This window comes from Eptesicus fuscus, chromosome 2 (assembly GCF_027574615.1).
Source record: "Eptesicus fuscus isolate TK198812 chromosome 2, DD_ASM_mEF_20220401, whole genome shotgun sequence".
NCBI lineage: Eukaryota > Metazoa > Chordata > Mammalia > Chiroptera > Vespertilionidae > Eptesicus > Eptesicus fuscus.
The window spans coordinates 61666517-61682135 of record NC_072474.1 but is presented as its reverse complement, the minus strand read 5'-3'; the positions used below and the strand labels follow the sequence as shown (position 1 = coordinate 61682135).

The 15619-nt window shown below is 38.6% G+C and overlaps 1 protein-coding gene and 1 non-coding gene across 3 annotated transcripts in view; both read left to right on the top strand.

Moving 5' to 3' along the window:
* ARHGAP24 (Rho GTPase activating protein 24) overlaps positions 1 to 15619 on the top strand; it is a 460097-nt gene that overhangs the window by 65482 nt on the left and 378996 nt on the right. The gene's annotated exons all lie outside the window — the stretch shown is intronic.
* On the top strand, positions 7844 to 7946 carry LOC114232275 (U6 spliceosomal RNA). The gene has a single exon (XR_003618314.1). It is a non-coding gene; the product is annotated as a U6 spliceosomal RNA (small nuclear RNA).

Below are 15619 nucleotides of genomic sequence, written 5' to 3'. Positions count from 1 at the left end.
GACATAGTGCTGGATAGTTTCTTTTTTAAAAGGCAAAAAGGAATTTGTCACTTTCACTGCAAATGTTATCTATGTAAAGGACCAACCACATGAGACTTCTTTTCCCCTGGGTTGAGAATACTGAGTGTGCCGCAGCCTGGCTGGCTTTATGTGCTGGCCTCTGCCAAGAACGGACAAGCAGCAGCTTCTGATCTCTCTCACCTGACTGCTTTCAAGCCGCTGAAGGGGAAGGAGTAGCAAATTAATGTCGCTAATGTCTCACATAGAAGGGTCTGCCAAGTATTAGAATTTAAAGTAAAAACTCAGAACAGAACATGTGTGCATAAATATCAAAATAGGAATATACTAGGGGTAGATCTGGCAACTGAGGCTATAGTATATATGTAAATAGATTTATAATTCAGGATTACTTTGTTTCTCATGAAATTTTTAAATGTCTGGGCTATTCAATGCTAGAGTTTATTTTCATGTGATAGTTGAGAGACAGTGTAGAGCAATGGTTAAGAATACAGTCTCTGCAGCCGCACTGCCTTGGTTTGAATGCATGGTTGTTTTTAAACAGCCACTTATTGGCAGTAGGACTATAGCTACGTTTCGATACTTTAGTTTTCCCATCTATAAACTGGATAATAATCATACTTCATAGAGTTTTTGTGACTAGTACATCTGTGTATTTATATATATATATATATATATATATATATATATATATATATCCACATGTGTATATACATATATATTAGAATAGTGAGCATATAGTAAACACTACATATTATTTATTAAACAAGTAAAAATCATTTCTATCTAAAAGCATGGAGAAGGTTATATATAGATTTTCAATGGTAGTTAATGGCTTTTATAGTCTTTAAATTAAGGCATGACATTTTCAAAAAATAAAACTAAAATGGCATGGCAGTTCAATAACAAGGGCCAGGAATGGAACAAAACTTCTGCTCTATCACCGTCCTTTTACCTTTAGCAGTCTTAACAGTAACAACTAGGAAATCTTCCTACTACTCATGTTACCTCTAGAAGTAAATGCTAAGAATTTCTAAGAATCACAACATTTTAGAATTAGCAGAAATCTTAGACATCAAATAGTTATTCAACCTCTTTATTTTGAGGGCTCAGAATTCAAAGGCAAAAAAATAAATGACTCTCTCAAGGTCAGATAACTGTTCAATTCCAGAGCCACATTTGCTAACTTGTAGTGTAGTACCCTTTCAATTACAGTGGCATATTTGTAGCCTACTGGTGGTGGTCCAGTGAACAGAACTTGCTTCTTCTTTGTGTCATCTTACAATAAGCCAGATGTGTTCTGTAACATTTTATTTTTAAATGCTTTCACATTTATAGAAAAGTTAAAAGAATAGCACTAGGGACTCTTAAACCCCCTTTACCTAGATTCATCAGTTGTTTACATTCTGTTCCATTTGCTTTATCATTCTAGCTATATACCTATCTGTTTGTCATGCTTTTTTCTGAATTGTTTAAAGTAGAGACATCTTGCCCCTTTATAAACACTGGAGTGTGTATTTCCTAACAACGAGTACACTGTCACATAACTGCAATTATCAATGATCAAAATGAGAAAATTTGACAGATACAATAATATTTTATATGCCACAGACTATATTTAAAATTTATTAATTTTTCCAATAATGCCCTATTTCTGTATTTTTCCCCACTTAGCTCAGGATCCAAGCCAGGGTCAAGCATTGTGTTTGACTGTCATGTCTCTTTATTGTACTTTCATTATGAACAGTCCTTTACCTCCTTAGTCTTTTTGACCTTGAGATTTTTGAAGAATACAGACCAGTTGTTTGGTTGGATGTTCCTCAGTTTGGGTTTGTGCAGTGTTTCCTCACGATTAGGTTCAGGTTATGCATTTGGGGCAGGACCACCACAGAAGTGAAAGGTAGTGTGTCCTTCTTAGAACATCACATCAGGAGGCACATAATGCCAGTTTATTCCAGTATTGATGGTGTAAAGTTGGATTGCGTTGGATCTGCCAGGTTTCTCCACAGTAAAGTTACTATTTTTACTCTTTCTAAATAGTATGTGGGGAGATATTTGGAAATTATGTAAATATGTTTTACCCACCAAAATTTTAGCACTAGTTTTTGCATCCGTTTATAATTTTTAACTTTGTTATTGCTTCCATATATTTATTAGTTGACATTCTGAAAAGAAGAGCTTTCTTGTGTCTTCTATTAGTTTAATTGCTTGTTTATTTGTTTATTTATTATATAAATAGAACTGATGCAGTCTTATCTTTTATTCTATGGTTATTACCCATACTGTCATTATTTATTTAGATTCTCAAACTGTCCCATTTTGGCCAGTGAAAACCACTTCAAACTAGCTTCTGTAGCCTTTTAATATTTCCACATGATTATTGAGTATTTCCTGACTTCTGGAACATATTATTCTAGGATTATCTGATACTTTTCCTGACCAACCCCTGGAATGAACCTTTCATCCAAGTAGTCATGCTTCCATTTCACAGTATATGGCACTCACAAGTCAATGTTTGGACAATGGGTGTATTTATTCAATGTTACTGGTGTGCCATTACTTCTAGGCCCTCTCAGTTAATAGCATTAGTAAATGTATATCTATATTTATTTCTGTGTCTATGTAGCTAACTGTTAAAAACCATGTAATCTTGGTCTAAAGGTATAATGTTGCAGTTAGGTAGGGTGAATAATTCTAGAGATTTAATGTACAGTCTGATCATCAGAGTTAATAATACTTTATGAAAACTGGGAATTTGCTAAGAGTAGATTTCAGGTTCTCTCATCACACATAAAAATAGTAACTATAATATAAGGTTACATATAAATTAGCTTGACTGTAGCCATCACTTCATTATCTATACTAATAATAGAGGAATATGCAAATTGTCTGGGATGCCCTCACAGTAACAGAAACAACCAAACAGCAGCCTGCATGGAGCGACCAGGCTGGCAGGGGTGGGCAGTAAGGGGCAACCAGGCTGGCAGGGAGGTAGTTGGGGGCAACTAGACTGGCAGGGGGGAGTTGGGGGTGGCCAGGCCAACCGGGGGGGCAGTTGGGGGTGACCAGGCCAGGGGGGGGGCAGTAAGGGCAACCAGGCTGGCAGGGGGGGCAGTTGGGGGCGACCAGGCTGGCGGGGGGGGGGCAGTTGGCGGTGACCAGGCCAGCAGACAGAGACAGTTAGGGGTGATCAGGCTGGCAGTTAGGGGCAATCAGGCAGGAAGGCACGTGAGCAGTTAGGAGCTAGCAGTCCCAGATTGTGAGAGGGATGTCTGACTGCCGGTTTAGGCCTGATCCCCGGGACTGGGCCTAAACCAGCAGTTGGACATCCCCTGAGGGTTCCTGGATTAGAGGGTATAGGCTGGGCAGAGGGGATCCCCACTCCCCCATGCACAAATTTTGTGCACCAGGCCTCTAGTATGTGTATAAAACAAATCATCATGTTATATGCCATAAGTTCATAATGATATATCTAATTCCAATCTCAAACCACAAGATGCATCCTTGTCTTCTCATTTCCATATTTGTAACTTCCTTTTCCAATAGTGAGAAACCTGGCTTCCCATTATGTTCAACATGTATATTTATTTGTTTGACTTGAAATATACTGAAGATAATTTCAGAATTGTTAACTCATAACAATTAGTACAAAACAAGCCTACTAAATAGAATTCAATATTTTCCAAGAGTTTTTTAAGTTATTAAAACAACATAATTTTGTGCAGATCTGAAGTATATAGTTCAGTAGTTTAGACAAATGTCTACAAGTTGAGCAAATACATATATATGTTGAACATAATGGAAAGCCAGGTTTGTCACCATTGGAAAAGGAAGTTACAAATATGGAAATGGGAAGACAAGAATGTGTCTTGTGATTTGAGATCGGAATTAGAGATATAGTTAATTAGTTTAGACAAATGTCTATACTCATGTAAGTCATGTCCTATCAAGATACTAGGCTTTTCCATAACCATAGAAAGTCCCCTGTGCCCCTTTACAGTCAATATCCACCCCCTGAAGAGTAGCCATTTTTCTGATTTCTACAACCATAGACTGGTTTGGCCTATTCTAGAACTTCATGTGAATGGAGTCATGAAATGTATATTCTTGTATCTGGCTTATTTTACTCATCATAATAACTATGGTGTTATGTGTATGTATAATTTGGTTCTTGTTATTGACTAAGGAGTATTTCACTGAATGATTTTCTTCCAGAAGTTTTAGCTTTTAAATTTGTTTATCTACTCACTATTGATGGGCACTGTTTGGGTTATTTCAAGTTGGGGCTAATATGGATAAAACTACTATGAACATTTTTGTACAAATATTTTGTGAACATATGAATTCCATTTCTCTTGTTTATACATCTATAGTTGGAATTGCTAAGTCAGAGGCAGACATATGTTCAACTTTACAAGATGTTGTCAAACCTTTTATTAAAGTGATTATACATGTATGCTCTTTCCAGCAAATGTATGAAAATTCTGGTTGCTCTATATTATCACCAACATTTGGTGTTATAAGTCTGTTTTTAATTTTAACTATTCACATGTTTATGTTATTGCATCTCATTGGATCTTAATATACATTTCTCTGATGTATAAGGATGCTGGGACTTTTTCATGAGAACTGGTCATTTGTATATCTTCCTTTGTGAAGTGTCTACATGAATTTTTTCTATATTCTAAATTCTTTCTTTTGTCTATTATTGAGTCATAGGAAGCATTTATATATTATGGATGTAATTCTTTTGGCAGATATATATTTTGCAAATATTTTCTGACAGTGACTGTCTTGCCTGTTCATTTGTAATGATGCCTTTTGATGAACAGATTTCTATTTTTAATAAAGTCTAATTTATAAATTTTTATAGTTATTATTTTTTGTATCCTTTTAAAAAAATCACTTTATTCCCTGAGGTTGTGAATTTGTTTTCCTTTTTTCTTTCAGAAGTTTTAGCTTTTAAATTTAGGTTTAATATTGATCTTGAATTAATTTTTGTGTTCCATGCAAAGTAGGATAAGCTCTTTGTGTTGTAAGCCTAGAATTCTATTATTTTAAGGAAAAATTTTTCAGAAATAATTTTATGTGTTTTTTTTGTATTAATCAAGATTCTTTAGAGCAGTAAGTAACTCAAACAAGATTAAGCAAGCAGGAATTTATTTGTTCACTTTGCTTGGAATAATAAGACATCTCGTAGGATCCAATGAAGGTACACACAGGCCAGGACTTCAGGAATTAGAACTGGGATGGATATTCCAGAGCTCTCTCCTTCTCTCACATCTGCTTGTCTCTGAAGAGCCTCATTTTGCAGACAGCTTTCCTCTGCTGGGCGGGGAGATGGCTGCTTTCAGCCTCAGATGCTCATCCATCATGTGTCTCTAGCTGACCTAAGAAAGGACCCCACTTGGTACTGCTTCAGTCACATCTCCACGCCCTGGGCTGGTCACTGTTGCTAGGCAGCTCAGGACCTATGTGTGATTCACATTCTGGCAGTGGGATAGCATGGCACAAAAGAGTGTTCCCCAAAGATAGGCTCTGGACATGCCGAATCATATGTTCCACCAAGCTTCATATTTAAAAAAATGTCTTTTTATGTATAGTATTTCTTTATCTTCCACTGAACTGCTGATTAAATATATTAAAGTGCATGAAAGCTAGGTTTCTGTTCAGTTTATCTAAAACTAAGTGTGTATTAATTAGATATTTTGAAGAACTATAATATGTTCATATTATATGAGAATAATGGCACCTCCTCAAAGATCAAAGTTTAATGCATCAAAGTGAATGATAATGGGAATGATGCTGAATAAAGGGGAATTGCAGTCAGATTTTTTTCACTTTGACATCTCCCCACTTACCTTAAATTCTAATGAAAGAATTGTATTGTCAATATCTCAATATACTTAGAGTGAAAAGTGATTTTCCAGAACTTATAAAAGAAGGCTGATGATGTACAACCCATAGGATTAATTGATAAAGAAGAGGTCATTATTGGAAATCATTAAATACCTTACAGCTTGCATTTGAAGGAGAAAATCTGAGAGTTTGTTGTAGACGAATGACCATCTCAGCCAAAGCTACCTACTTGTAAAGTATGGTTGAATAAAAAGCTAGCTCCATAGACAGCCTTGAAATGATAATATAATCGACAACATATCTGATCTTCCTGCATTGGATTCATTAAAGGAATCTGACATTAAAAGTAATATTTAAGGAAGACAGGGGTTGGTTGATGGGAGGGGAGAGATTAATGGGGAACTTATATCATATACACTGAGTGGCCAGATTATTATGATCTCTGAATGCATAATAATCTGACTAGTGTGTGTGTGCATATATATGTGTGTGTGTGTATGTGTGTATGCATATGTATATATATATACATATCAGACAGAGAGCCGAAAAACAGGACTACAGGCTTTATTAGAGAAGAAAGACCCTGCAGGGCTGTCTCGCAAGGGGAGAACAGCAACATGTGCAGAGGTGAACACGCCTTTTGAGGGGAGGAATGGGAAAGGATGGGGATGGGGCTTAGGGTACTCAGCACATGCTGATTGGTGGCTTCATATAAGGCACATGATTAGGCACTTAGGTACTTAGGAATCAAGGGCTTAGGGTATTTGGCAGGTGCTGATTGGCGGTTCAATGTATAGTCCATATAAGGTGCCTGGTTAGGTACTCAGGAATGTTCAGGCCACAAGTACAGGTTACGTCATACTCCGTCCACCAGTTGGGGGAAGGGAGGATCCATTAGAGGCCCGGTGCATGAATTCGTGCATGGGTGGGGTCCGGCCAGCCTGGCGAGGGGGAGGGGACATGGCGGTTGGCCTGCCTGCCTGCTGGTCGAACTTCTGGTCGAGAGGACAATTTGCATATTAGCTTTTTATTATATAGGATATACACTGAGTGGCCAGATTATTATGGGTTCAGAGATCATAATAATCTGGCCACTCAGTGTATGTATCGCCTATGGACACAGACATGATGAAAGCCTGGGAGGGGCCGATGTGGGGTGGAGGGGGTCAATGGGAAAACAAAAGGGGGGACATCTGTAATACTTTCAACAATAAAGATAACTTTTTAAACAAGTATTTCAGACAAGTTTTTAAAAATCTTTATTGTTGAGAACATTACAGATATCTCCCCTTTTCCCCCCCTTGCCCTCCACCCCTGGTTTCTGCCCTGCCCCAAGCCTTCACCACCCTATTGTCTGCGTTTTTATCTAAGATTAAAAATGTGACCATGAGGGGACAAAGATAGAGAAATTCTGTAAGTGACAGGCCAGGAGGTTATTTCTCTACTGTGAGCAGAGGACCCAGCTTATCGGGTTCTCCCCACCTCAGCCGGACTGTCTTTCTCAGCTTTCCACTTGTTCAGCTTTGCAAATCCCCCACCCCTTTTACACACTCCTCCCACTGTGTGCAAAAGCTCTCCTTCATTGCTGCCCTTGTTTCCCCATCCTGTGGGTATTATTATCCCATTACTCTTCAGATTTAGGTGTGGAAAACCTCTTTTCTTTGTTTCTTGAGACAGCTTTTCAAAACAAAATTTTGAACTATGAGTAAGAGGAGAGGAGGGACACAAAAAAGCTGAAAAATTAAGATGTTTATAAAATTTGGTTTCTGATCTTATTTTTAAGGGTCTAGTAATAGATTGGACTAATTAAAATAAAATGAGGGACATCCAACTCCTATTTCCTTTTCTCTGCTTCAGATGTGTTTTTTGTTTATTTGTTTGTTTGTTTTGTGATGCAATGACTGTTGCCCTCTTTGAGCTCTCAGCAAGTTATTAGTTCTTCCTTAAAAGAAGATGACTTTTGCGCTTGCTTTAGCAGCACATATACCCAAATTGGAACAATACAGAGAAGATTAGCATGGCCCCTATACAAGAATGACAGGCGAATTCATGAAGCAGTCCATATTTTTATGTAATGTAGAGCATGTGACTATAGGTAATAATGCTGCATTGCATATTTAAAAGTAGCTAGGAAAGTGGATTTGATAGTTCTCATCACAAGAAAAAATCTGTAGCTGTGTATGGTGCCAAATGTTAACTGGACTTACTGTGACGATCATTTTGCAGTACAGCCATGCACACATAATGACATTTTAGTCAAGAATGGATCTGATGGCCCTAGCTGGTTTGGCTCAGTGGATAAAGTGTCAGCCTGGGGACTGAAGGGTCCCAGGTTTGATTCTGGTCAAGGGCACATGCCCGGGTTGCAGACTTGGTGCAGCTGATCGATGATTCTCTCTCATCATTGATGTTTCTCTCTTTCTCTCTCTCCCCCTTCCTCTCTGAAATCAATAAAAATATATTTAAAAAAAAGGAATGGATCTGATGGATGGCGGTCCCATCCTATCTAATAAAGAGGGAATATGCTAATTGACCCTCACACTGTTGCAAAGATGGCGGTGCTCATAGCCAATAAGGAGGGAATATGCTAATTGACTGCCCCACCCTCAAAGATGGCGGTGCCCACAGCCACAAGATGGCGGCGCCCAGTCCCCTCAACCCTGCCCGGGCAGCAGGTGCATGGCAAGGCCGGGCCCGCCCCCAGGCAGGCCCAGCTACTCCACGCGCCTGCCTCTGGAGTCCCCCAGTCCCCTTAGCCCCACAGCTGCCCAGGGCCAGCCCGAGGTGCAGGCAAGCCTTGGATGGTGGCTGCCCAGCTGCCCAGGGCCAGCCCAAGGTGCAGGTAACCAGGGCCGGCCGAGGCTTGCACTACCAGCAATGGCAGCAGCAGAGGTGTGATGGGGCATCGCCTTCTCCTGATCGCCAGGTCACCTCCTGCCCCTGAGGGCTCCTGGACTGTGAGAGAGGGCAGGCTGAGCTGAGGGACCCCCCCATCCAGTGCATGAATTTTCATGCACCGGGCCTCTAGTAAGATTATAACAGAACTTAAAAATTACTATTACAGTGGTGGCATCGCCACCTTAACATTATGGCACAATGCATTACACACGTGTTTGTGGTGATACTGATGAGACACATACTGTAATGCCAGTCATATAAAAGTACAGCACACACAATTATGTACGGCACATAATACTTGACAATGATAACAACTATGTTATTGGTTTCTGTATTTTCTATATTATACTTTTATCATTATTTTAGAGTGCACTCTTTCTACTAATTGCTGTAAAACAGTATGCTGTGTGATGCTGGCAGTAGCCTCATACATCTTGTTTCCCATTTTTCTTGATTGCTTCATTTTTTCTTGTGCTTGGTTTTATCTCGTGTAGTTTTGCACAGTAACGTGCTGTGTAGGTTTGTAGCCTAGAAACAATAGGCTATATCATGAAGCCTAGGTGTGAACTAGGCTCTACCATCTAGGTTTGTGTAAGTGTACCCTATGATGTTCGTGCAAACACAAAATCCCCAATGATTCATTTCTCAGAGTGTATCCCTGTTGTTATTTGGTGAATAACTGCATATACAAATGTAGAATCATTACAGTGTAATGATTCTACATATGTATGTGTAATGTTATGTAAATTTTAACTCAATTTAAGAAAGAAAGAAAAAGGAGATGGTTTTCTCTTCTTTTCCCATTTCAAATGGCATTCTCTCTTAGGAAGTACATGCGTTTCTATTTTATATTAGTTCTTGGTTTGTTTATAGAATTGAAGTAACAAACAGTCTCCCTCTCCTTTTCCTATGAGATTGATTGACGTGACTGTTTAGAGTTGTTGTATTGAGACGGCATCTGGGAGTGTATCTAGGTTCTGCAGGAAAAAGAACTGTGATTGATTAACGATGTCTGACACGAGCTTGCAATCAAAACACCTGGTGTTTTGATTTGATTTTTGTTTCTACTCAGGTTATCAGCATTGGGAATTCCAAAAGTTCTCTTTTTTACTCCTCCCTCTCATAGTGATGTGGAGGTGGGGAACCTTCCTTAGTATATATTAAAATACTTTTCTCCTTATTGAATGAAAATCTCCTTAAGAGGGAGAAGATCCTCCTTACAAAGTATGAGGCATTTTACATACAACAGAAACAAAGTAAATGCATAAAAGAAGTTTTCCTTTAAATAATTAATCCCATTAAATCATTCTGATTTCTTACCAAATGAATATGAAAATATTGAAGCTTAAAATATAAAATGTAAATTGGCATTCCTGATTCATCCCACCATATACATAATTTTCTATTTCCTGATGTTTTGGACAATATAATTTCAAATGAATCAAGCAACAGGGTATTTAGTTTTTCCTCAGGAAAATAACTGCACATTTACAAAAATTATTACTGTTCAAGTTCGCCCAGGTGCGCTCGTCTGGTGAATACTTTAAACTGCACTTTACTCAAGTCCTCTATTCTCTTCACACTTAAACTCTTCAGTTTTAAGGAAAAAAGTTTATTTTTAACTCAAATTATGAGTAGGGCTAGCATCACCAGTGAGACAGAAACTCAGTAGTTTCTGAAGTTCAATTTAGTTTTCATCTGCTACAAGCTGAAAGGATTAGGTTTAGGTGGGAGAATTTGGACTGAAGTGCTTGCATTGTTGTCTAATAATAAAATATTTAGGATTTTTGCACTGTACTTTGGGGAACTTTGATGCCTCTGGGGTCAATTCTAGTAGGCCCCAAAGGCTGACTGATGCATTTTTACATGTATTCCTTCCTTCCTTCATTCACAGTTATTCAACAAACCTTTGTGTATTCAGTATATCCTGGTTAGTTTGGGGGGTTCCAGGGAGCACTTATCGTCAATGAGTTACGGTGTAGAAAACTGTAAAGTAATAAGCATATGACCAGATGATAAAGATGATGTTTGTAATGATGATGTTCTCATGGAAGGGGATGTCTAGTTAGGGGATAGCAGTGGCTCTAGAGAAGCTTTTGTATAGGAGCTGAAGGATAAATAAAAAAGCTGTGGTACATGTATACAATGGAATGTTACTCGCCCATAAAAAAGAATGAAATCTTACTATTTGCTACAGCAGAGCTAGACCTAGAGGATATTGTGCTGAGTGAAATAAGCCAGTCAGAGAAAGACAGATACCATATAATTTCACTTATATGTGGAATCTAAAGATCAGAATAAACAGACAACATTTAAACGGACTCATAGATACAGAGACCAGAGTGATGATAGCCAGAGGGGAGAGGGATTGGAGGACTTGGTAAAAAAGGTAAAGATTAAGAATTATAAATTCATAGTCACTAAATTGTCAGGGATGTAAAATCCAACATAGGGAATATAGTCAACAATATTACAATAACTATGTATGGTGCCAGGAGGGTACTTGAAATATCAAATATTATAAAGTATATTATTGCCTACCTACTATGCTGTACATCTGAAATAATTACAAAATAATATTGAATGCAAAATGCAATTGAAAAGTAAAAATAAAAGAAATGAACCTTAAAAAAAAGTTAACCATGAAATCCTGGCAGTGAGAACAACCAACCATGTGAGGCAACCCAAGGTGCTTTAAGAAATACAATTGCATCCTGAAAACAGACTTAGGCTCCTGGAACTGGTTTTGCAGCTAAAACAATTTCCACCAGAGCCTCTGCAATATCAGACCTAGAGTGCGTATTCCCTGTAGGCACCACGGTTTGATTCATTCTTCAATTGAAGAGGCAACGTTGTCAAGCGTGAGGGACAGAAAGTGAACTGTGCTTCACCCATCAGTTTTCTTTAGTTAGCAGTTACCTTACAACAAGCTTGTAAGACTTAGTTCTTTTAATTTTCTCTTATACATCTCTTTCGTAGAGGTGCATTGCCTTCATCTATTCTGGCTGCCATAACAAATGGCATATGGCCTGGGTGGCATAAATGACAGACACGTTTTTCCTTACAGTTCCGGAGGCTGGAGGTCTAGATTGAGGGGCCAGCAGGTCAGGCTCTGGTGAGGCTCGTTCCTGGCCTGCAGGGAGCACCTTTCCCCTGTGTGCTCACACAGCCTTCCCTTGGCGCCTGCCGGAGGAAAGGGAGTGGGGCAGAGAGAGAGAAAGCCAGATCAAGCCTGAAATTATTTAAATACTTAGAATATTAAGTTCTAAATGAGGTAAATAATTGTAGTTATTGAAGAAATGTCCTGGAAAATAATAAAAATAAATCTATACATTCACGGGTTGTGTGACTGTAATATACCACGATCAGATTGTTCCATGAACATTGAGTGGCAAAGCTCTTTTATGTTCTTTACTTCATCAAAGGATGTGGGATCTGCAGGAATATACATACATGTCTGCCAGTAGCATGGAACTGAGTTTTGGAAAAATAAGAAAAGAATCTCAACAAATGTTTTTGCCTTTTAAGAATTTTCTGCCTTAGGGAGAAAACACACACAGTGTATATATACTCACACCCACTCCACACACACATACCCACATGTATGCACGCACATGTACACACATATAAACATATGCATGCACACATGCACATATTATCTCATTACTTCTTTATGTTTTGCTCTGTGAACTATTACCCATAGAAAGGATATATGCTAGCATTGAGATGTACAGCACAATAAAATGTACAAACCTGCCTAACAAACCAGCATGTTAGCAACAGCTTCAAGACAAAGTTGTTTTTTTAAAATAAGAAAGGTTAGAATTCAGATAAATATTGGCTTTTGTGAACAGTGCAATCACATTCATTTTACAAAGGAGTTAGGTTCTAATGTCAACAAAAGGCAACAATTGGAACTGAACAGAATTACACTTGAAAGTTACATACATCTCTCACAAATTGCAGTATTTTATCAAACCTGCCAGTTTTATTTTTGTTGTCTCCCAGAGCGATAGAACAGATCACTGTTCTTTCACTCAACAACTGGAGTAGTGTGTGTTGAAGGGCCTCGCCATGTGAAATCATGTAAACTCTGAAACTCTGGGGTCACGGTTGCACAGTGACACACCCCACAGAGGCCTGGGGAACTGATACTGGCTGTAAGCACACGCCTCCCACCCATGGGACCATGTGTTCACTGAGTGCGGTAGAGGCCTTAATGGTGAAACTGCTTATGCTCTAAGTTCTCTCTCTCCCTTCTCTTTCCATCTAGCTCCCTCCTCCTTTTTTTTTTTTTTCACTTTCAGTTTTATTTTGTGTCAATCTCAGGTATACAGCTTAGTGGTTAGACAGTCACATACTTTACATAGCGTTCCCTTCAATGTTTCCAGTACCGCAACTGGCACCATACATAATAGTTATCACAATATTATGGACTATATTCCCTATGCTGCACTTTACATCCCTGTGACTATTTGTAACTGCCAATTTGTACTTCTTAACCCCTTTACCTTTTCACCTAGTCCCCCAACCCTCTTCCTCTCTGGCAGCCACCAGTCCACTCTGTGTTTATGAGTCTATTTCAATTTTGTTTGTTTGTTTTGTTCTTTAGATTCTACATATAAGTGAAATCATACGGTATTTGTCTTTCTCTGACCGACTCCCTAGCCCCCTCCTTCTTTGTCAGTCTCTTGTGTTTTCTAGACATGTGTAGTCCCATAGATGGATCCAAACACACTGCAACTCTATGGCATATGGCATTCTATTTTTATACATCTTTGATTACATGCATGTTTATATATTCTCTGTTGAGGTCACAAATAGAAATACCTATGTGTGTGGCTGTTGGACTTTTAGAAACTCTGTTAGGAGCAGGAATTTCATCTCAGATTGCACCATGGAATACTGTTGTGTTCCTAGACCATCTGGATGCAAAAAAGAACCACATACATAGATGTACAAATCAGTTTCCACACCTGGAAAATAATTCAAAGTTATATACCCATCAAATGATGGTAATTTTCTAAGCCCTGATATGGTACAGTAGCCATCATGAAGGCTCTGTTCTAAGATTGATATGAAGACACAACTTTTCAATTATATTTTGTTAGTTTAGAGTAAAAAAATACGTTACTGTTACATTGTCATTGTTAGGTTGATATGCTAAACACCTTAGTTGATAGTTCTATTCTGTAATCTCAGGTACCATCCAGCTGCCCCAACATAGTGGAAGTCCTTTCCCAGTGGAGATTCAGTTAGATTATTCTCTGAGAAGTTGAATGAGTACACTATACTTTTCTTCATGCTTAACCACTATTGACTGCATGCATTTCCTACAAGGATAACACGTGTAAATGTTGAATGTTATATTTCTTCATAAAGGACTGTTTCAGATTCATTTAAGTTTGAAGATTTGACATTGTGTTTAAGAACAGTTTTGATGCTAAAGTCTCCTATGTCAGAGAAAAATAAATCAAGTTCTCAAAGTGTACAATCTTCTTTAAGAAATTTAATGCCATGTAAAAACTCTCCAAAGTATGCTTGTATGAATTCTACTGTGGTTGTTACATAGCTTCATTCACCAAGTTTACATGGTTTACTGAACACCAAGTGAGCACTCTTAAAGGTACTGGGTAAACTGCAGTAAGAAAAAGCAAGTCCTTGGCCTCCTAAAGCTAATGATCTCCTGGAGGGATGATTAGCGATAAACAGCTAAAGAAATATCAATTTAAAGAAGTGTCAGGAAGACAGAGGACAGAGTTCAGTGATAGAGAATAACAAAAGGGTAAGTAACTCTCCAGGTGATTAGTAAAGCCTTGTTGGGAGGAGGTAGTTTCAGGCTGAGACTTAAAGAATGAGAAAGGGTCAGCCTTCAAAGAGCCTGGGGCAGAGCAGTTTAGGCAGAGATCAGCAAGTATCAATAATCAAGGCATAAAGGACTTGGGTGTTTCCAGAACTGGTGGTAAGCTGGTATGGTTGCTTGCATCAGAGCTTTTAAGTGTGTGTGTGTGTGTGTGTGTGTGTGTGTGTGTGTGTGTGTGTTGGAATGGGGGGATTGAAGGTGAGATGAGGTTAGATCAATAAATAGGTGCCTCTCCCTAGCCAGTTTGGCTCAGTGGATAGAGTGTCAGCCTTCAGACTGAAGGGTCCCTGGTTTGATTCCGGTTGGGGGCACATGCCTGAGTTGTGGGTTTGATCCCCAGTGTGGGGCATGCAGGAGGTAGCCGGTCAATGATTCTCTCTCATCATTGATGTTTCTGTCTCTCTTTCTCCCTCTCCCTTCCTCTCTGAAATAAATAAAAATATAAATAAATAAATAGGTGCTACATGATTCCTGATCTGTAAGCCATGGTAAGACTTCAGATTTTAAAAGAAGCATAATCAGATCCCACCAAATTTTAAGGGTAGAGAATCATTACCTGATTTAAATTTTTAAAAGCTCACTTTGGCTGCTTTGTGGAGAATAAAATATGTGTGAACATGTGCCCATGTCTTAGTGTTTGTGGTTTAAAATGGAAGCTGTGAGACCAGTTGGAGGGCTATGAGAATCATTTAGTCAAAGATAATGATGACTTGGGTCATAGGGTGGCAATGGAGATGGACCCAACGGGATGGATTTGAAAATATTTCTGAATTTACTGATGGACCTGATATTCATGATGAGGAGGAATCAGGACTCAAAAGATGATTATTTTTTTTCAACTGTGTGTATCATGGTGCCATTTCCTAAGATCAGGTTTGGGGCAGCGGCAGGTTTTGGAGGGAGGTCATGTTCACTTTTAGATATCTAGCACCAAACCTATTGCAATATTTATTAATTCATAAAACATTGATTGAGCTTCAC